Source organism: Cetorhinus maximus, chromosome 12 (assembly GCF_964194155.1).
Source record: "Cetorhinus maximus chromosome 12, sCetMax3.hap1.1, whole genome shotgun sequence".
Taxonomy (NCBI): domain Eukaryota; kingdom Metazoa; phylum Chordata; class Chondrichthyes; order Lamniformes; family Cetorhinidae; genus Cetorhinus; species Cetorhinus maximus.
In genome coordinates, this window is record NC_135890.1 from 97,750,175 (window position 1) to 97,773,396 (window position 23,222).

Genomic DNA, 23,222 nt, shown 5'->3' on the forward strand with positions numbered 1-23,222 from the left:
AGAGACTCACTCACACACTCACACAGAGACACACACTCACAGAGACTCACTCACACACTCACTCACAGAGACACACACTCACAGACACAGAGAGACACACACACACACTCACAGACACTCACACTTACACACAGACACACACACACACTCACAGAGACTCACTCACACACTCACAGAGACACACACTCACAGACACAGAGACACACACACACACTCACAGAGACTCACACACACACACACACACTCACAGAGACACACACTCACAGACACAGAGACACACACACACACTCACAGACACTCACACTTACACACAGACACACACACACTCACAGAGACTCACTCACTCACTCACACACACACACACACACACTCACAGAGACACACACTCACAGACACAGAGACACACACACACACTCACAGACACTCACACTTACACACAGACACACACACACACTCACAGAGACACACACTCACAGACACAGAGAGACACACACACACTCACAGACACTCACACTTACACACACACACACACTCACAGACACACACACAGAGACACACTCACAGACACACACACACACAGACACTCACACGGACACTCACAGACACACACACACTCTCACACACAGACTCTCACACACACACACATTTACACACAGACACACACACACTTACAGACACACACAGACAGGCACAGACACACACACACACTCACACACACAGACTCACACACACACACTTACACACAGACACACACACACTTACAGACACACACAGACAGGCACAGACACACACACACACTCACTCACACACAGACTCTCACTCACACACACACTCACACAGACACACACACTCACACATACTCACACAGACAGGCACAGACACACACACAGACACAGACACACACATAGACTCTCTCTCACACACAGACACACACACACACAGACACAGACACTGACACATAGACTCTCTCTCACACACACACACACACAGACACACTCAGACACAACCCAAAAAAAGTACAAGTTATTACTGTAGTTTAGCGGGGCGCTGTGAGTTTATGATGTTTAGAGAAATAGCTTTGTGTGTGTGTGTGTGTGTGTTTGAAAACCTATAGGATGAAAACCCAGAGGAGAGGGAGATAACATTAGGATTGTGGAAATTAGCCTCGCTACACATCGCCTGGTTTTCACTCGGCACAGCCCCGCTTTGTATATGTCTGTCTAATAAGATATGTTTTTGACTGTTAGTTAAGCTGCGGCTTTTGGGGAAACACAAGATCGGTGTTTGTAACTGTATTCCTCAGATGTTTATTAACTTTTCCTCTCCCTCTGCCTCGCACTTGAGGGTTTTTACTGAGATGTGTCAGCCAGTAAATGTTGGACCGGACTTTTATTTCTAGACGGGTCAAACGGGCTTTAATCTCAAATTTCTGCGGCGGGTTTTAATTAGATAAGTTTATTTTTTGCCCTGACCAAACAGTTATTTATTTTTTCCCCCCGGGGTTGGAGTGGAATTTGCCAAGAGGAAATTGGCTGGGAAATGATCGTTTTCTTAAAACGCTGCGGGTGTAGTGATCACTAACAATTTGCTGAAATACAGTAACAACCACCCACCCCTCAAAAAGAAAAGGAGCCCTGACGGTGGTATTAATGTCTTTAAAGGCTAATGTGAGATGTGGAGGGTTCGGGTTCCAGTGAGCGCGGGTTTAACGCCAGTTTATTTGCCTGCGCTGGTTCTGGTGTTTTGTGGATATCTGCGGGATGGGATGGTTGTGCTGAGCGGGGGAATTGTATTCGCTTTCCTGATGCTTTGGTAAATCAGACTCCAGGCTCTGCGAGACGCCAGAGCTCCCTGTGTGATTGATGTCCTGTAACATGGGAAATGACAAGACACTTCAAAGAAATGAAGGGAAGTGGGGGTGGGGGGAGGAGGGCAATTTAGCCTCTGGGCTACCTGGAGCCCTTGACATGGGGATTTGGATGGTCCTGACGACTTTTCGGGAGTTAGCCGCTGGATGGAGATGTGTGTGGTCTTTTTAATGTTTTATCTGGGTGGGGGTGGGAGCTGACTCGCCCCACACCCCCCCCACCCCACCCCACCCCACCCCAGCTGTGGGCTGCTCTGTTGTTTTATTGGGGCTGTTCTGGATGCTTTGAACTACGAAGTGAGCAGTGGTCAGGCCCAGATCTGATGGCGCCGCCCCTCGATAGGGAGGGAGGGGGTGGGTGGGGGGTGGGTGGGGGTAGAAGGTGACCTTGCCAGTCCTGCTGCCTTCCCTGGAAGCGAGACTGTCAGCTTCCCAACACTCCCTTCATTTGTCTGAGCTTCCCATGTCTCATCCAGTTGGGAGGGAGACATTGTTTATCCAGACAGCAGGTGAACTGACGCGATTTAGCACCACCGTTAGAATCTGTCCTTTAACCAGTTACTGCGCTTATCAGTCAAGGCGGGGGCTCCTGTCTTCCCCACCCCCTCTCCCTCTCTCCCTCACTCACTCACTCACTCAGGTCTGTGTGACTCAAATGAGGAATTGGAGAGTGAGGACATGTGAAGAGTGAGGGTGACACAACACTGACTGTCTCACAATCTGCTCTCTCATTTGCAAGTGACTATTTTAGAATCTTTTCTTTCAGAAAAGGTATTTTTAGAATTTTTCTCACTTCAGATTGCGCAGCCAGCAAACTTATTTTAGAAAGTTTTGATTTTTGGGGTTGACTGTAAGTTTTTTTTGTGTGTGTTTTTAGAGGTTTTGAAGGAATATTGTTATCTCATGTTGAGAGGTGGGGATATAGGTACCAAATGCACAATAATGCTGGTCTTTAACTTTTAAATTACCGATCACAATTTTCCTGAAAACTGATGATGGTTTTTTTTTTGGAAAAGGCCAAATTTGATCATTTACTAATTATTTATTTGTAAAGTTTTCATCCTTTCCTTCCTCTTTCTTTCCTGTCCTCTAAGCTTTCTCCTGCTTTTTCTGGGGTTCAATAGCTTCTAAAGCTGCTTCTATAGCTTTCTGACAGTTCCTGGCACATATCCTTCATGCATCAGCCCAGCTGTGAGCGCCCACAGACATTTTGACCATGTGCAGATCAGGTTTAGTCTGTCTTCACCTGGTGTCCAGATACACTCACCTTTTAACAAGAGTGGGAGCCCTGACTGTCTTTTTTAACCCCCACTTAACCAAAATATATTGAGCAAACTGTATTAAGTCTACTTTGGCACTAGTTAAGTTCAGCTAATGCTGCACAGACCAGGGATAAAGCATGGAATATTATTGATCCATATGATTCAGTTCTACACTGGTGGTATCTTTAGCAACTGAGCTTCTGGTGAAGAGATACTGTATTTTTTTTTTAAAATGCGTTAACCAAGATGTAATTATTGATGGATTTGACTGAGCTGATTCGACAACATTTCAGCCTCGAAGAACGGTAGATTTTGTATGGCAGGATTTTCTGTGGACCAGGATTGAACTACAGAAGTGCATCTGGCATGTTTATTTTTCTGAATTGCACAAAGATTTTTAGGGTGAAACTGGACAATGGTGGTCTCTGTCTCCCACTTCTGTACACACCTTGCCATCTGATGATTGCATTGAATAGCAGGGGGCTCTTTGGCCTTCAGAATCTTCCTCGTAAAGCTTTAACATAACTGTTGTAACTTGTTACTGAAGTATCACTATCAGTGACACACAACACATTGATGATCCATTTGCTGTTAAGCTGATCTGTGGCATTTATGGTGATACTGTGATTTTTAAAGTTTGTAGCTCAGTAGAGCTGAGAATATTTCGGTGATTTTTTAAAAATGAGTAGAGAAATATTTGACTAATTGCACAGTGTTAATTAAAGAGATCAACTTTATTCATTGACCAGGAAAGTCAGTGAAAAATGAGGTGTAAGATAGGGAGGTGTGAATGGAAAAAGCATTTTTTGCCTCCACTTTTCTGTAACTCCCTTGACTGGTGATGGATGGTTTACCACATAAATGATAACAAAGCCAGAGTATAGGGTGGGTACAGAGAAGGAAATAGCTTTGCCTGAAGAGATTGACGGAATCAATTTGACAAGAGAAATTGTGACATTACTGAGACAGATTACCATTGTCCGGAGAGAAGGGTAGTTTTCCTATTTTCTTCCCTAACCTCGATCTACTAATGTAAAAGGGATTCATTTGAAAATGAAAACTTTTTAATGTATTTTTATTGATTAACTTTGTTTGGGGAGAACTCCCAATTTCTGGAGTGAATGAATAGTTAACAAATAGCCTGTTTCTGTGTCATTTCACCTACGAAGTCCTATGTAAAACCTCTTTGAATTTAAAATTTCCATTTTACATGAAGGGGAATAAAGGGCACATTAGTTGGTAGAGTGCATTAGAGAATTTGCCGTCTATTTCTGAGATCTCCTCCAAATGTGCACATTCCCACTTTTTACAAGAGTCCTATGTGAAATGACATTTAGTAGTTGTGGCTTCATTCATGTGGACGTGGACCACAGTCCACAACTTAGTCTGGTACCAAATAAATGGTACTGACAGTCAGAGAGCCCACGCAAATTATGTGGGAAATGAATGTGTCATACTGGTTTGACAGTGGCGCTGTCTTTATATAAAAAAAATACAGTCGAAACGTCTTGGAGCATTTCACACAATGACTCTGGAAATTCAGAAACTGTTAAATTGTGATTAGGACACATATTTAGGACAGAGTAGAGGGAGTTTTATTCTGCATCACATAGTACTACAGCTGACCCGAGAGCACTTAATGCTATCCCTGAGTCTCTGAAGTGAAAAGATGTACTATTCCTCAGCACCAAAGATGATTCCCTCCATTGTCTAAAAATAACGTGATGGGCTGCCATAAAAACAAAACAGCCAGAGGATTTGTTATAAAAACAGAAAATTCTGGAAATGATCAGAAATTCAGGCAGCATCCATGGAGAGGAGGAAAAAGTTAACGTTTCAGGTCAACGACCTTTCATTTAAACTGGGAAAAGTTAGAGTTCTAATACATATTTAAGCAATTAAATATTAAAGGCCCCACTCTCAGGGCCAATGAGAGTGAACAGAAGATGTGTCTAGAGCAGGTGTGAATGGCAAGATGCTGAATAGCTGCTGCCAGAAAGTTTTTTTAAAAAGAGATAAACCAAAACCAACCAAGAGAAAGGGAACAAAATGGGGCCGAGGTTATGATCTAAAATTGTTAAACTCAGTGTTGAGTCCAGAGTGCCTAGTTGAATGTTGAGGTGTTGTTCTGAGAGTTTGTTTTGAGCTTCTTTGGAACACTACAGGAGGCTGAAGTAAAAAAAGGTGGAGAATGAAAATGACAGGTGACTGGGAACCTGGAGTCATGTTTATGGACTGAATGGAGGTGCCTCGCAAAGTGGTCACCCAGTGTGCATTTGGTCTCGCCAGTGTAGAGGCGACCACATTGTGAGAGTGACTGCAGTACTCTAAATTGAAAGAGGTGCAAGTAAATCATTGTTTCACCTGGAAGGAGTGTTTGGAGCCTTGAGAGGGGAGGAGGTAAAAGGGCAGGTGTTGCACCTCCTGTGTTTGTATGGAAAGGTGAATTGGGGAGGGTCAGGGTATTGGGGGTCACTGAGGAGGGGACCAGGGTGTCACTTCTGAATGCAGAGAAGGGAAGATGTGTTTGATGGTGATGTCATGTTGTAGATGGTGGAAATCTGTTGAATACAAAGGCTGGTGGGTGGTGAGAACAAGGGGAACCCAATTATGGTTGTGAGAGAGAGAGGAAGGGGTGAGGACAGAAGTGCAGACAATGGAGCAGGTATGTCCGAGGGCCCTGTCAACCATGTTGGAGGGAATCCTTGGTTGAGGTAAAAAGAAGGCATCATGGAAGAGGATTTATGTTGATGTCAATTTTTTTCTGTTTATTAGCCTGTATAATGAAAGAACAACTTCAAAAGAAGACTGACTTTTATGTTATTTATGATAACAAAATATGCATTATGGGAATGAGGGGTAATAATGTTTAGATGATTAAACTAGATCTAATAAATTGTTGCAGGGAGTATACAACAGCCGTTTTTTATGCATGCAGGTTTGTTGAGTTTTTTTGTTCAGGAGAATGTCCAGGGAGGAACTTGTCTTCTCTTATCCTCAGTTCCTGAGTTTCCTGGATTACCTGTAAGCATCATGCTTTAGAGTTTGGTAGCTAACTTCATTGAATGGTTTCTAGTAAAATCATTGTCTCAACCTACTTGATATCTATGAGAAGCAAAGCCTTAAATTAACTTAAAAAAAAACAAAGCTATGTATAAAGCAGCTTTCAGTGGCCTTTATGTACAGCATTTCTGTCAATTATGCTCTTGTAAAACAGTAAGTTTGTAGTTAGCTCACTGGGCAGTGTTGCGCAGTTAGTGTAAGATAATGTGATTATGTGTGTCAAGGCTTTGTAGTTTTTGCACGGTTGGGGTGCTAGGGAAAGAAATAAGTAACAAGAGAATGAATTTGCATTTATATAGCACCTTTTCAAAGACATCCCAAAGGGCTTCATAGCCAGAAGTACTTCTGAAATGTCATAACACTGCAGTAATGTAAGAATTGCAAATCTCACAAACAGCAATGAAAATAACCAACACCCGAAAAGGATCTGATTGTTTGAGGATAATGTTGACGAGGACCAATGGAAGACCACCCCTGCTTTTTGAGTAGTGTAAGGGGGTCTTTTACATCCGCCCGAGAGGGCACTTTGCAGACAGCACCTCTTCGAGTTTAACACTCTCTTGGTACTGCAGTGTAGGGTCAACCTGGATCATGTGCTCAAGTCTCTGAAGTGGTGCTCAAACCCACAACTTCTTCTGATTTAGGGGAGACACCACTGCTGAACCGTGGCTGACACCTCGAAGGTTTTCTGTGAATTTGAGTATTTGAATGCTTTTTCTACTTGAATGTTTTTTTTTTCATCACCTGTCTCTTCTGTAGATGTTTAATCTTTCCTGGGCATGAAGTGGGAAGCCCCAGTGACTCTTATTTATGTTTAACTTTATCATCAAGTTTTGGAAGACTGTTCATGAGAAGGCGGGTATGAAAGGGGAATGGCAACTCAATCCTGTCATCACCCAACGCCCACACATATACCTCCAGCAGGGTCACTAGATATCAAACAGGAGCAGGAACCCACCCGATACATTTCCATTCCCCCTTGCCTCCTTTCTTAACCTAGGCTAAATTTATCATCCCGAATGCCTCCCTAGCTGCGATCAGCTAACAGCACAGGTTAGGGATCAAACTTGTGATCTTGCTGCTTTGTTTAAGTTTGAGCTACTCACTGATTCTGGGTCTTTGGAGTTCATTTTAAAATTCTAACCGTGGATCCTATATATTGATGTCAAAACATGGATCGGATGTGAATTATTTTTGTAATACATGCTGCTGGTGGGATTTCTAAGTATTAATGCGTAGCATTTTATATGGATGGATGGACAACTGAGCTGATAGCTGGACACAGAGAAGCACTAGATTACTTTGTAGTCTCGGAGATTTGCCAGCTACTTTGAAGGAAGTATTGCAATGTCTTCATTGTGTGATATTTTATGTCACCTTGAATCTTTTATATCACCCAGGAAGGTGATCATTTTATGATGATGGGGAGGGAGGATAGCACTTAAGGTATAATTAATTGGAATTTATTCCAAGAATAGCTGCAATACTGTGTTTATTTTGCTTCATGTAAAACGCTCCTTACTGGCACGGGGCCAGATTGAGAATTGCCTTGTGTGTTTAAAATTCTAAATATCACTTCCTCACATTGGGTGCACGATTTTACCAGCAAATGAGGCTCTTTTCACCTCATGAGAAAAGTGGGCTGCATAAACTCACAATGAGAAGTAACAACAAAACAGCATTCCAGTGATTTATTAAAAGCCTGTTCTGTTTACTCTGATGTGCTGAAAAACCATTTAATAAAAACCAACAAACTCTTCCCTGCTACTCCTTTTCAGCTGTTTATTAGTTTATGCCTTTTTCAGCAAATATTGAGATTATGAAGGTGAGTGAGGTTATTGCTGGAAAGAATATTTTCTCACCATTTATCCAGTATCCACATCAGCACTTGTAAAGTACAGTATGATTCAGAATGCAGCTTCCTTACCCAAACAATCTAACTTCACCCCATTGACTGAAGAACTGTTTTCCCCATCTTTATGGTATTTGTGTGGTTTTCTGTTTCCCACTCTACCAACCTGTAAGTAAGGCTGCCAGTTCACTATCTGATTTTTGGATAGTTCTGTGTTGTGAAGTTATATTTCCTGCTGAATTGGGACTGATGGATTCACTTAATCCAGTGTTAACTGATAGAAATTGCTGATTTGTCACAGGCATGGCTATGGAGAAATGTACTAATCTGAGTAGAATACACCTTGCATACAGTCTGCACAATACAGGTAAAGGCACTTCATGCGTAAGTATAATTAGCAAACATTTATTGTCATATAGTAACCAAAGAAGTAAAAGATTTGCTGGTCAGCATTACATTTTAGCTGTCAACTCTCTGCCTATTTGCATAAATGATCCCTACTGTACTGTCAACTGCATATTTAATAGTCTTTGGTTCAGTTTCAGTATCCAAGTCATTTATGTGAATCAAATGAGAGAGATCAGGACAGTGATTGAGTGCAGTGCCACTCCATTCCTTTCCATTGCACAAGATTGCACTTCTGAATGGTTCTGTTTAATATTGATTTGTTACCCAGTGCTATACCCTTCCCTAATTTTTTTTTCCCGCAAGTGTGAAGCCATATTTTTTCCTGGTCAGTCCAGTTCAAGCACTGTGATCTTGGTCACTGAGACACCATGGAAATGTGGAAGCACTGAAGACAGTGCAGCTAAGCGTTATAAATCTGAAATCTGCTGTTAGACTGAATAATGAAGTTGGCCAAAAAAAAATCTTGTTTCTCCCAGCCTTAAAAAGTGGCAAATGAAAGGGGAACTTCTAACAATGTCAATACAATGACAATAACAGTATCAATATAATGACAAGGGGGTGTAGGTATAATCTGCCAAAAAGCAAATCAAGAAACATTTCTTTGCATTGATATGGCCTCCTGGCCATGGTACTGAAGGCAGGAATAATTTGAGATAATGGGGTGCTATGATTGGGAGTTCAGGGATGGGGGCTTTGCAGATCAACCAAATGATCTTCTATAATCGTAGAAATCTTTGAAGTCTTTCATGTGGAACTTGTCAAAAAAGTTTGGAAGTCCAAATAATTTCGTAAAGAGTTAAATTGTTTTATCTTTTAAGCCCCCCAAAGTTAGAGGCTGGTCAGGTATATCTTTTTCCCCTTTTAAACCAATCCTGTGGCAATTCGCCAATACATAACTTTAAATAATGATGTTCAGGACAGTGAGTATCTCCTCCTTGGTGGCCTTTCACATGCTTAAGTATTACTATCTGGCCCAAAGGATTTGTCTTCAATCTTTCTAACTTGTCTAGTACCTCTGCCACATTGATCTTAGAATTTTTCACAATATTTATACCATAATAATTAGACATCATGTTATCCTTTAGTGGAATACCTTGAGAAAATATTTACTATATGAACTTTTTTTTACAACTCTAGTTCATCACCACTTTTATCTTACAGAGATCTAATTTTTTTTACACTTGTCATCGCACTGGACAATGTATTTATCATGGTTGGTTTCTTAGCTACTCTCATCCCAAGGCCTCTCTTTCCACTCCTGATGTCTTTTTAAATTTGTTTCTATATATTCTTATATATTGTTCCCAAAGTTCACTTCCTCATTCTCCCAAAATGTTTCAGGTTCTGTTTATACATCTTGTGGATTGCTGAATATTAAGTTTCTATGCTTTCTCATTACCTGCTTTAATGAAGAAATATCTTGAGTTCACCTTGAGTATAGAAAGAATTGGAATCAAATGCTTGGTCATTGGCAGCAGTTGTATTCTCACTTGGTGTTCACGTAACTAATTCTTGATGGTACTCAGAGGCGCTGTATTCATATTGGTACGTATGTATCTTTTTTCATTAAATTTATGGCCTGGATTTTGCAATGTACTGATGTGAAGCTCCACTGAAACTGACAGCAACTTCTGGAACCCACACATGCGCAGAATAACGCGGTGATCCAGAAGTTGCTGAGAGTGTTTCGATGTTACTCCTGAGGGTGTGCTGTTGGGGCACCCCCTGGCTGTAATCAATGGAAATCAGTTAAATTGATGAAAACTTTCCTTCTTGCACTGTTTTCCTGCACAAACCTTTGGGGGGAAAAAGGTGCACCTTGTTGAATGAGGTATAACTGGGGTTTTAATGGTGTACTAACCTCATAATCACTGCTGAACATCCTCACCAGTTCTGAAAAGGTCATTTTATATTTACGAAATATCCAATTTAAAGAAAACACATTTTATTGAAAATAGAAGCTTAAATAAACAAACTAGCTTAATCCAATCATAATCATTTATTTGGTTATCTGAAAATTTACATTAAAAGTGAAGCATATCAAGTGCTTTTAACTCCCTGGTTTGCTGTGTGTCAATACTTCAGTCTGTTTGGCTGCTTACTTGCTTCACAGCATCTCGCAGCTGCTGCACATTGAGACATCCCTTTGGCTTTGCATTAGTTTTACATTACTGTTGGGAGAGAAGCAATCCCACCAGAGAGATGGCTAGGTCTTAGTGGACAGCATTCTTTGAGACCAGCATCTTCACTACTGACTGCAAAATCTGGGCCAGTGATACTTACATCTGCCTAGATCTTGACAAATAATATGTTTGAAAAACTGTGTTTTATGGAAGAAGCAATGAAAGATGGTAGATAATTACCCAAATTATCCAGTTGATTGTGTTACATAGCAAGCTTTCTTTTCAAAAGGTGAGTGGGTGAGAAAAGTCTAATTTATTTTATCAGTGGCTGAGAAATATTTTGCCATCCTGCTTACTAAGATTTGGATGGTTGAGGAGGCTGGAACATCGGATGTCTTGCCCAAACCTGAGTTCAAATTGATAAAGGATTGAAGTACACCTCTCGCTCACTATTTTGTATAGCTGACACGGACTCTCTTATTTAGAGTCTCTCATCATCATCATCGTCAGTATTGTTGCCCCTTTCTTTTTAAAGATGCATCCAAGAAGACTTGAAGAAAGCAAAAATGAGAAAACATCATTCAGATCATTAAAGCTAATTGCCTCAATGACTTTCTCACCTTAAAAATCCAACTACAACTTGAATGACTCTATAGTTTATCTCCTTAGTCTATCCAAGTGCTTGTTACTCTTTGTTCAAAGAAATCGTTTATACATTTTCCTTTTCACTATCTTCCATTCCTTGCTTAGCTTGTTTTATTATATCTGCTACAACAACTACTTGCATTTATATAGCACCTTTAACGTAGAAAAAAAATTCCACGCTGCTATCAAGCTGCAACCAAGGAAGGGGATAGATGCCAAGCTGAAGGAGAAGATATTAGAACAGGTGTTGGCTATACCATCTGTGCCATTCAATACTTGATGAGATCCTTTCTTAGCCACCGCCTTTCTGAATTGCAAACTTGACATAGTCTACATTTTACTCATGGCTCTTTGTATTCGCCTTGTTGCCCTTTTGAATCCACTTCAATGTCTGGAATATGATCATCAGAACTGAGCACAACACTTCCAGTAGATCCTGTGAATTTTTGATGCGTCAGTTTGTCAAATTGTCACCGTTGCAATGGTAAAGACAACACTTGTGAACAATCTGCTTCAATATGGCATTAAGTTTTCTGTCAGGTTGCACATTGTCCTCTAGGTGCTAGATTGTGGGAATCCATCTCCAGGATCTTAAAGCTTGAAACAAAAATTGAAAGCCTCTGGTGTGGACTAAAGCCTGTGACCATTTGGATAGAGCCAGATTGGGGAAGCATAATAAAATTAACAACACTGACTTGGCTTTGTTTTCTGGGCCTCTCAGGTTACAGGCTGTGGTAACTGTCCCATAATGTGATCTAAAACATGACTTGAAAGTCAGGCTCCAACAGTCAATAGATTTAGAACATGATGTCTTTTAATAATGGAAAGTGAAATCCACTATTTTGCTTTAGACAACTGAAAAATAATTAAGTTATTGTGTTATTGTGCAGGATTTATGAACTCTTTGAGATGGGCACAGTCTCCCAGTGCATTTACAAAACTTAAAGATTTCATTTCTTCTGGAAGTGGGAGAAGGGAAAGTTAATCCCTAATTTCTTAATTTTTTCCCCCCCTTCTGTCCTGATTTTTGTGGGAGGGATGACAGGCTGTCCCGTGCATCATTGCGAAGGACCATGCTGAAGCATTTGCAACCATCTTCAACCAGCAGTGCTGAGTAGATGACCAGTCTCTGCCTCCTCCAAGGTCCCAGTGTCATGGATGCCAGTCTTTATCTAACTCAACTCGCCCCACTTGATATCAAGAAATGTCTGAATGCCCTGGATACAGTAAAAGCAATATCCTGGATGTAGGACTGAAGACTTGCGCTCCAGAACTAGCCAGGCCCTTAGCCAAGCTGTTCCAGTACAGCTACAACACTGGCATTTACCCAGCAATGTGGAAAACTGCCCAGGTATGTCCAGTCCACAAAAAACAGGACAAATCTGAACTGGCCAATTATGTCTCGTCAGTCTGCTCTCAATGATCAGCAAAGTAGTAGAAGGTGTTCTTGACTGTGTTATCAAGGTGCAGTTATTTAGCAATAACCTGCTAGTCAGTGCTCAGTTTGGAATCTGCCAGGGCTGCTCAGACCTCATTACAGTTTTGTCCAAATATGGACTCGAGATGAGGGTGACTGCCCTTGACACCCCAGCACTTGTCTGAGTGTGATATCAAGGAACCCAAGCAAAATTGAAGTCAGTGGGAATCGGGAGGGAGGGACTCTTCACTAGTTGGAATCACACGTAGAGCAAAAGAAGATGTTTATAGCTGTTAGAGGCCATTCATCTCAGCCCCAGGCCATTGCTACAGGACATCCTCTGGGTAGTGTCCAAGGCCCAACCATCTTCAGATGCTTCTTTAATGACCTTCTCTCCATGATAACGTGGGACTTGGGGATATTCACTGATGACTGTCCTCAGATACCGAAGCAGTCCCTGTCTATATGCAGAAAGACCTAGACAACATTCAGGCTTGGGCTTATGAGTGGCATGTAATATTCATGTCACCAAAGTGCTGGGTAATGACCATCTCCAAGAAGAGAGAATCTAATCATTGCCCTTTCATGTTCAACAGCATTAGCAATGCTGAATCTGCCACTATCAATATCCTGGTAGTTACTATTGATCAAAAACTGAATCAAATACTGTGATTACAAGAGCAGGTTAGAGACTGGGTATTTTCTGGCAAGTAACTCACCTCCTGACTCCCCAAAGCCTGTCCACCATCTACAAGGCACAAGTCAGAAGTGTGATGGAATACTTCCATTCACCTGGATGATTACAGCTTGACGACCATCCATGACAAAGCAACTCGCTTGACCTTATCCCACCACCATAAACATTCACCCCATCCACCACCGGTGTACAGTGGCAGCAAAGTGTGTACCATCTACAAGATGCAGTGCGACAACTTCTCAAGGCTCCTTCGACAGTACCTTCCAAGCCTGCGACCTCTGCCGCCTAGAAGGACTCCTGGAAACGCCACCATCTGCAAGTTCCCTTAAAGCTACACGTCATCCTGGCTTGGAACTATATCACTGTTCCTTCACTGTCACTGGATCAAAATTCTGCAGCCCTTCTCCCTAACAGCACTGTGGGTGTACTTACACCATTTGGACTTAAGTAGTTTAAGGAGGCAGCTCATCACTACCTTCTCAAGGACAATTGGGAATGGGCAATAAATGCTGGCATTGCCAGTGACACATCCCATGAACGAATTAAAAAAAACAGTTAAGAGAGGGGCACAACCAGTCATCATTGAGCAACCTCTGATTTAACATGAAGAATAATTTGGGGAGGAATCACTCCATGGTGTCTAGTTTGTGGAGAGGAGCATTGCTAAAATCACAGATGACTAGAATAACATCACATTCCATTGAAGTATGACTGCACCTTGAAAGTACCAAACATCCCTTACTTTCTGTGTTGGCAGGTTCCATTGTACAAACAATTTTCTGATCACCTCTGTAACATTCGATGTTGAATGTGACATGGTTGGAAATATTTTAAGACTGAAGTTGCTCTGAATCGAACACACCACTTCATTCGAATTACAATCTCTATAATTTCCCCATTTTTGACCCATTTCCCCAGTTACTGTGCAGTATTTCTTCTCTTTACTTTCTTGGCCTGCTTACCGTACCCTCTGACCTTTTTCACATTTTGACACTGCCTCTTCTTTATCTGTTGGCTTGAAAGCGTGGACCTCAGTCTGAAAAATTGAATTGTAAGTAGTAATACAATTATTAACCTGCCTGAAAAGTTTATTTGGAGAGAGAGGTCTGGTTAGTTGAAAATGGTATGTAAAATGCCACCATTAGGGAAAGAATATAACCATGTTTCATCCATGCAATAACCTGGGGCAGTAGCTTCACTGTAAAATCTGACAATGGCTGCTTTTGGGGCTGGGTTAACAATCTCTTTTCAATTGTGGTACATTTGGGGGAACGGTCATTGGTGAAGTAACAGCTGCCGACAGTGTTTTTATGGACTTTTGGGGTGCGAAAGGCGGACAAGCAATAGGAATGCTTTTCACCCAATCAGATTGAAGATTCCTCACTGAGAAACTTAGGCCGGGATTTCGCGGCTCCCCCACCCCCCCCAACCCGTGGAGGGACTGGCGAACCATCGAAATCTCCATTCACATCGCGGGACAGGAAGTTCCCATCAGCATGAGGGATTGGAAAATTCTGGCCACAGAGTTTAAATCAGGAAGTTCAAACCAAGAGCTATAAATTAAATTTAAATTTATCTATAGAAAGCAAAATTAAGATTGAGAAAGAAAGAAGGGATTAAAAGAGTGAGATTAAAAGAGGCAACAAACATTTAAAAAAAAAAATACTTTTTTGGAAATCTCCAGTACTAATTAAATTCTGAAGGAATGAGACTTCACAATTGTAAAATAATGTTTTTCTAGGCCAGAGAGATTGTTTTGTAGTAATTAGGCTTAGGCTAATTGCACCATTAAAAATTCATTAGCAGCTAAATGCACTAGCCCTGACTTTTTCTGCAGTGTTTTGTTTTGTACGATAACCTAATGCCCTTAAATTGAATTCAATGCAAAGACCATCCCTAAGATATCAGTTAAGCACAGCCTGTGGAGCAGCCGGGTAACTTGTAACACAATTTCTGAATTTTCGCATACCACAGCGCGCATGCAGATTCTGGAAGGTGCTGTCCAATTTATTTCATAATAACGGTGAGAGTCCTGTTAGTCTCACTGTCAAGTGCAATGCAAAATCTGAGTTAAAATTGAAGGGGCTATTGGAAAAGGCCTTGCCAGGCTGATTCATGCATTGTTGTCCCACAGGTAAACCATGTGGACCAAAATCCTTCTTGAGCCAAGTCTGAGCAACACCAGCAAAACTTGGAGTTCAGTAAAACTAATCAGATGCACCTTTTTCCCATGCTTGATGCTGTGTGATCCCGTGAAGGGTGTTGCCTATGGTAGCAACGTGAAATTAACAGTTTGTTCACCGGGATTCATGAGAACAGAAATGAGCCAGTCATCCCATCAAGTCTCTGCTGGTGTTTTTCTCCACAGTTGCCACTTAGTCTATTTCCACTCCTCTGCTTACTCCCCACAGCCTCTAATATTACTGTTTTCCAAACAGCTGTCTAGCCTTCTTATGAAAGAACTTAGGGACGTGTCTACAATTGTGACAGTTACACTCCATATTTTACAAACTCTCCTGTATATGGAGCTAGCCTCCCTTTAATTGTTCTTGTGATTACCTTAAGTTTGTGTCTGCTCCTTTTGGAATCTTGCTGACCAGTGGAAACAAGATTGCTTTTAGAATCTCGAGTCCTCTTTTGAGGTTCAGCGGGATTTTCCTCGCCCACCCGCCCTCCCGCCCGCCAGGACCTTCCGGTCCCGCTGCAAGTCAATGGACTTCTGGCTGGGGCCTGAAAACTCCGGCCGTTATCTCTTAGAGCTTTTTTCTCCCCCCATCAGAGCCACTAACTTTTCAACTGTTCCCCTAACTTCAAGATCATGGATGCAGTGTTGCTGGTTTGGATTGGAACTAGATTCCAATACCTTGATTTAAGAGGCAAAGCTGAGAATAGGTAAAAGCGTTTTAGTTTAATACCTGTCTCTGTTCTGATTGCTCACTGGAGTGAAGCCCAGGCTACTCCTGTTGACCCTTTTAAAGCTTCCACATGATGAAATTTAAAAGCAATGTATTGCATATGATAATGTGTGTTGGGCAGGGGTTTTTTTTTAAAAGAAGCACAGTGCCGAGGAAATGGATATACAGTGTAGAGGACATTAGGTGACTAACCTTGTGTAGGTAGAAGTAAATTATTAATCCTTCATGTATAATGCTGTCGGTACCTGTATCTGTAAACAGTGAGCAACCAGGAATCCAGCACACCCTGGTTAGAGCTGTGTCGGATGTTTAATTAGGTGTCTGCTGCTGAGTTTCAGTAAAGTAACCATTTTTCACCTTGTACAGTCTGGCTGGGAAACTCCAGCTTGTTCAGTGATTGTAATACAATTATTTAATGTAGCAAAATGTTAATGAGATAGGGCAAGTCTTTTAAAGAGGTGGGAAAACCAATTAGCTACCAGTAACTTTTATGCTTACACAGTAGCTGCACGTTAGAAGTTTTCATGCTTTTTATCTTTTGAATATGCTTGTGGCAACAGAGCAAGACTTTTTTTTTTGAGCAGTTACACACTCGTAATCATTTCTTCCACAGCATCTCCAGGGGTCTGCTTTCCTACACTATAAAGTACTGATCCAGCCAAATCCATTTAGTGTCACGTTGTTACAAAACCTAGCAACAAATTTAATTGTTATTACGAAGTAATTTTCTTCTTCAGAGTTATTCCTCCATCGTTGGCTTAGCGACATGCCCACCATGTTCCTGGCTATGCATGACTCCAGGTTGCAAAGATGAGAACAGGAGCTGAGCAGAGCAAGGATTGAACTTGTGTTTGTTGCCTACTGCATCGCCCTGAGTGTTAAGGATATAACACTTAGCCAGTTATCCTCTTCTGCATTCAGTATCAATTAATCTGCAGCAGGTTACAGGCACCTGTAGCAGGTTGAAGACTGATTAGGTGTCTGGTTGAATATCCAAATTTGGATTCGTATTCTTGATTTGGTGAAAAGGCTTTATTATTTCACATTTTCTGTAAGAAGCCTTTAAACAGTCGTGGTTAGTGTATATGGTGTGTGATTACACACTCATATTGCCTGCCTGTCTGAGTCAAGCAGGAAGAATGTTGGAGGAAGGAGGTATTGAAAGTATCTGCAGTTATAAATAACTATCTGAGCTGCTAAACTTTGTTTTTTTTAATGATTCATTTGCTATTTTTAATCAAGAAAGCAATGTGAGATGCATGCATCCATATTATCAGCTTTATTTAGAAATACACTGAAGTCACAAGCACATAGCCCAACCAGACCATGCTCACCTTCATACAAGTGAGCATATTTACACATGGTGTTCCCCTTCTGTCAGTTTTTCTTGATCCACCTATCTTGAATATTGCATAGTTGAATTTTAAAAAAAAACTAATTTCAGAAGAACACTGTGAACTATGGTTTGATTCATCCCCCTTTAGAGGACACTAAGACTGAGATCATTACATTGCTGTACTTCCAAACTCCTTCATGAAGCCTATCCCTGACTGGAGTGCCTGATTTATAACCACAGAAAATGCACAGTTGGTAGCTAATTCTAGGATGTAGTGGTGTCATTCTGATGTGCAACTGACAGCATAAATATGGTACCAGTGTAGAGGCTTGACTACAGCATTTAGTGAGGACGGAAAGGGCATCATTAACATGACACTTTAAAAGTGCTGAAATTTAAACTATTGCAATCATGGTAAGCACATTTATTTTTGACAGCAAGTGATTGAAACAAATAGTATTGATGCACAAAGTGTGTGACTTGAGGTTTGGTAAATGACCAGTGTGCTGAAGAGATTTGTCCAATTCAGACTCTTTTATACAATTGGCAAACTTTTTCTTACCTTAGGATGACTAGATAACCGCAGGCTGCTTAAATTACTGGAGATAGGTATCAGAAGGAAGAACTTTTAACTTGCAAAGGTCACAATGGATCCCAACGTCTTTGTTTCTTGACAACCTGAAATGCTCCATTCTAAATTACAATCCCAGTTTTAAATTTAACTAGCCCATCTCCCCTGGGATCACACAGACACACACACACACACACACACACACACACACACTGAACTCATTTACCGGTCTCTGTGTTGCTGTTACTCCTCTTCTGCATTTGCCTGTCTCTTCATTATTGCTTTCCCTGGCAGGTTAGAAATGGTGTGCTGTGTGATGGAAACTGGAGTGACCAATGGCTGCAGGCTGCATTCGCAATGCAATTTGTGTCTCTTAATCGCTAATGCTTGCCTGACAAATTCCCCTTTGAACGACCACAGAAACAACCCCTGTTTCTTTCTTAAATAAAAACACCAAAGAGCTGGAAAAACTCAGCAGGTCTGGCAGCGTCTGTGCAGAGAGAGCGAGCAGAGTTAATATCTCGAGTCCCATATGACTTCTTCAGAACTGTGTCTCTCTTGTTCCTTCCTTTCTATGTCTCTCTCACCCTGAATACCCTTAACACTCCTTCCACTTGCTCCCCCAAGAGTAGCTGCCACCCCTTAACTTCTTATCTGTTTCCCTTAATGTGGCAATGTTTACTAATCAAAATGCAACTTTTTAAAGAAAAAGTTGAAGATTGAAAGAAAATGCCTCTCTCCATTCCTGTTTCCATCTGTCTCACGGGCGTTTGGCAGTACCATCTATTTAATTAGCATTGGCCTTTTCTGTCAACAAAATAGAAGTGGATAATTGGTTTGCTTCAAAACTCAACTGGTGTTTTGTTTAATAAAAAGCTCTTTCTCTCAGAAACACTTGCAGAAATAAACTTCTGAAATTTGTTTAGTCTTAAAAATGTTTGAACAAAAGCTACTAAGCAGAAAGTGCTTGGAGGGAAATATAATTCTATCAGTAGAGCTGACTGACTGAATAGCACAGATTCATCCCATCACATTAGGTATACTGTACAGGCTCAAACTGCACAATTCAAACACAACTCATGGTTACAACTCTGAGCAATGAGCAAAAGTAGCAATTCCAAGCACAGGCATTTGGGAAAGGCTGATGCTTTTGTTAAAGTTTTAACTTGAAGGCATTAGGCCAGTTAGTGGATACATTTGATCATAATGTCAAATGAGTCGTCTTTTGCATTTTTAAAGTTTTGTTTAAACTACCTTAGACACTTCAGTTATCCGGGGAGAAAAATAGCCTCATGCTAAAGTAGCGGCTAACGTGTGCCATACAATGTCACACCTTGAACATTGAAAACACCTATCACAGAGCTGTCTACAGGAGTAACCTGCAGGTATTTGAGTTTACCAGTAACATGTGCCTTGTGTACTAAGTGCAGTGCCAGTAACATATTACAAATGCGAGTGGTCTGGAGATTCTGAAAGTAGTGCTGTGAATATAACTTGACATGATGTAGAATGTAACTGAATGTTCTGTGTCAGCCCCTTACTGAGACACGAGCATTGCCAATTTACACCTTCCAGGGTAAAATACAGGCCTGTGTGTCCATGATAAACAGAAGCAAGTTGTAAAATAAAAAATGTTAAGACAGCGGTTACCAACCTAAATTATTTGAATTGAAGGACATCTCCGTGGTTCAAAGTAGAAATGAACATGAAAATAACTAATTTCAGTAGAATTAGCATATATCAAGTTTTTTTTATTTGAATGTGGAGCTGATAGTAAAGGAAATCCAATGGAAACTTTTAAACAAATTTGCACAAAAGGAACACTCAGGGGAAAGTGAAAGTGGGAGTTTGTTGTTCAGTTGTTCAGCAACATACCCAGCTGAAAGGGATGAATGGCCTCCACAGCAACAAGGAACAGGTCGCACTGTAAAGCCGTAAACCTATTCAAAAACAAGCACACTCTCGAGTTCCCCCAAGAGAACTTATTTAAGGAGTTCTCAAGACCTTTGATAATTCTTAAAACCTTCATGTGAGATGGCTGTTTACCTCCCCCCCCCATGAGCACTAATCCCATCCCACCATTAAACTGAAATCAGAAACAACTTGTTACTCTTCCAACATCTCATTCAGAAGCAAATCAGCATTAACTCCCACCTTGAGCCAAAAACCTACCTCCTGTAAAGACCCTTCTTCCAAAGAAATAAATGTTCTCCTTCCCCATTAAAGCAATCGATTTGGGCCTTGAATCAATGCAGCTATACCCTCCCTTGAGATGAAAATTAGCTGTGGCCTAGGACTAGCTAACCTTTCCTTATCTACTGTTGCCTTTTCTCCTCTATATCATCCCTCAAATCCTATTATTGCCCTCCCCCTCTGTGTCCACCTTCTTTCCCCTATCCCTGGCTTCTCCTTTTGACCTACATTGTGAAGTATTGGGACATGACCCACTGCCATTTTACCCCTTTATTATCTTCTGTAGCTCTCATTCCTGCACTGTCACTTTCTTCCCCCCACACCCCCCAGCCCCCTCTCCATTTTTTCCCTCCATTTTCATTTCCCCAGACTCCTACTCTCTACCTGTTCCTCTTCCCCCGTACCCCCCCTCCTCCTTCCCCCCCCCCTTCTCTCTCATTCAGACCCATTTAGGTCAAATTACCCAACTGCTCCCTAACCTGCTTGACCTGAATACTGGACTAGGTCCTGACCCCCTATGTACAATGCATTGGAGATTGATTGATAAATGAAGATATTTTACACAATAGTGAATGTGGCAGTGTGTGCGCAATATTCATAATTAGATTTGATCTTGAGGGGAGTCAATCTTAGATGGACTTTATTGCAATGGGTTCCTTATAAATAAATGTTCCTGTAAAAATTACATTTTAAGAACGGATTTTGTCTCATTTAGTTATTGGACTTCACACAGGAAGAAGCAGGTTGTGTATTGCTCTTGTGCCCAATTTCCAAGAACTGGGGAGACTTTGAAAGTTTGTCCTTCAGCTGTTGACTAGTCACTGATAGGCCTTAAAACTGTAGTCATATTTACTGTCATGGTGTGTGCCAAAAACACAGCAGTCTTGAAAAGCAGAAGGCAACTTAATGCGCTTTCTCATGATGCATATAGGGCCTGAGCTTTTAGGTGGATTTGAAACCCAAACATTGTGGAATAGTTTTACTAAGGTAGCGCCACAGCACATTTCCCAGAAGTGGAAGTCCAGGAGTGTTGGACTTACTTTGCTTTTGCCTACATGGTGCCATGTTTATGATGTGTCATCAATCAGGTTTAGAAATTAGATTAACAGGCGTTCTGATAAAGCCACTGGTTATTTTCATAGCTTCATTACTTTTTCTTAACTTTGTGGACAAACTCTGCCCATACCAGTTATAGTGGGTGTAAATTCAGGCTGTATATTAACTGCAGGCACCCCCTTCTACCTAAAGTATTAACCAGGGTTATTGCGTTCTTGAATGTAGGTGACACTGGCAAGGAAACGGTTAATGTGGGACTGGAGTCGTATAAAGGCCAGACTGGGCAGAGTAGCCTATAATCCCTGTAGGACTTTAGACAGGTCAGAAACAATGACACACATTACATCTTCTGCAGAAGTAGGAAATGGGGAGAGGGATGGTAATTGCTATGGGTTAAATTTGAATGATGAATCCATTGCTTTTTCATGTGGGCATCTTTTTAGAGTTCCTAGCCTGAACGTTTTTAAACTGCAAATCATTAGATTTAAAGACAGATCTGACCTCTATTTGGTACTATAAATAGTGTATTAAACGTTGGTTTGAATCTAACATAATGACTCAGCAATGAGTCAAATTGATGAAAGCAGGGAAATTGAAATCATATCTACAATTTGAAGCAGGAACTGGTTCAGTCACTTCAAAGGGGACTGGTAGCCTGTCTTATTCAAATCTCCTCTTTGTCAACGTGCCCAGCAGATAGTATTGTTCCCTCACATCATGCCCGCACGCCTGTGTGAACCTTTTTTTGTTAATAATCTATCCGCTGATTTTGAAATAATTTCTCTAACTAAATCGGCACCTTTTGTAGGAATCTTTTTCTTACTGCTTTTCCACCACCTCACTGTCATGGTCCTGATTTTGGGATGGTCAGTGCTGCAGACTCCACAGTCAAAGCTGTCATTGGTTGGAGCGTTTTAATATAAATGTGATTGGTGGGTGCCTTACCTGTCCACTGTACTAGAGGGGACAGCTCAGTGGTGGGTGGGAAGGTGGTGGGCTAGCCACCTGTTCTGTTTTATGTGTACCCCCACCTCAAGCACACCTGCTGGGGGGAAGGGGGGGGGCTGTAAAATTCCCATCCTTGTTTCTGGAGCTCCCCAGTTAATAAACTATTCCATAATATTCTATTTCTATGACCTGTTGCCATATTCTAGAGCAAGACAGTTCATTTGTACTTGTAAACTTGCTATTGTGCATAGCCATGGTTTGTTAAGATTCATGTTTGAGTGTTGATTATTTCCTGCTCTGTAAACCAAATAGAGCTGAGCTGCAAAAAGTTGAAATAGGCTAACATCTGGGTACATAAAATCTAATTAGCCAATCATATTTCATCCAAACATTAGAACGAACTTGTTACAATTTTGGCCTGTGTTCACTGCTGTGTAACTACACTCTGGAGCGTAGTATATGGCAACATGTGTGACATTATTACATTGTACACAATATGTTGTAGATGATCTGTGCAGATGTCATTAGAAGTAGTTTTTCTCTGATCTTTATACACTGGACGAGTTAGCATTTGCTGTTTCTGTGCAAGGTGGCTCTTAATTTGCACATACAACAGTTGCTCCACTTGTAAAGTAATTGATTATGTGAAGTGCTATGGGATGTTTCTGAGAGATCTAATGAAGGGTTGTATAAATACAATTGTAATAAATAAGCTTGCTTTTGGTAAACATAACCTCTATTTTAGCTTGTATTTGTTTCAACTGAGTTCAGTTTTTAAAAAGATTGGTTTATTGGCCAGTTTTGTTGCATATACTCACTGCAGTGTTACTGAGAAGTGCTTCTTTCTGGATGGTTACCTTTTGATTTCA

The 23,222-nt window shown here is 41.1% G+C and overlaps 1 protein-coding gene across 1 annotated transcript in view; it reads left to right on the forward strand.

Moving 5' to 3' along the window:
• The window catches only part of cux2b (cut-like homeobox 2b), a 327,181-nt gene that overhangs the window by 377 nt on the left and 303,582 nt on the right, over positions 1 to 23,222 (forward strand). The gene's annotated exons all lie outside the window — the stretch shown is intronic.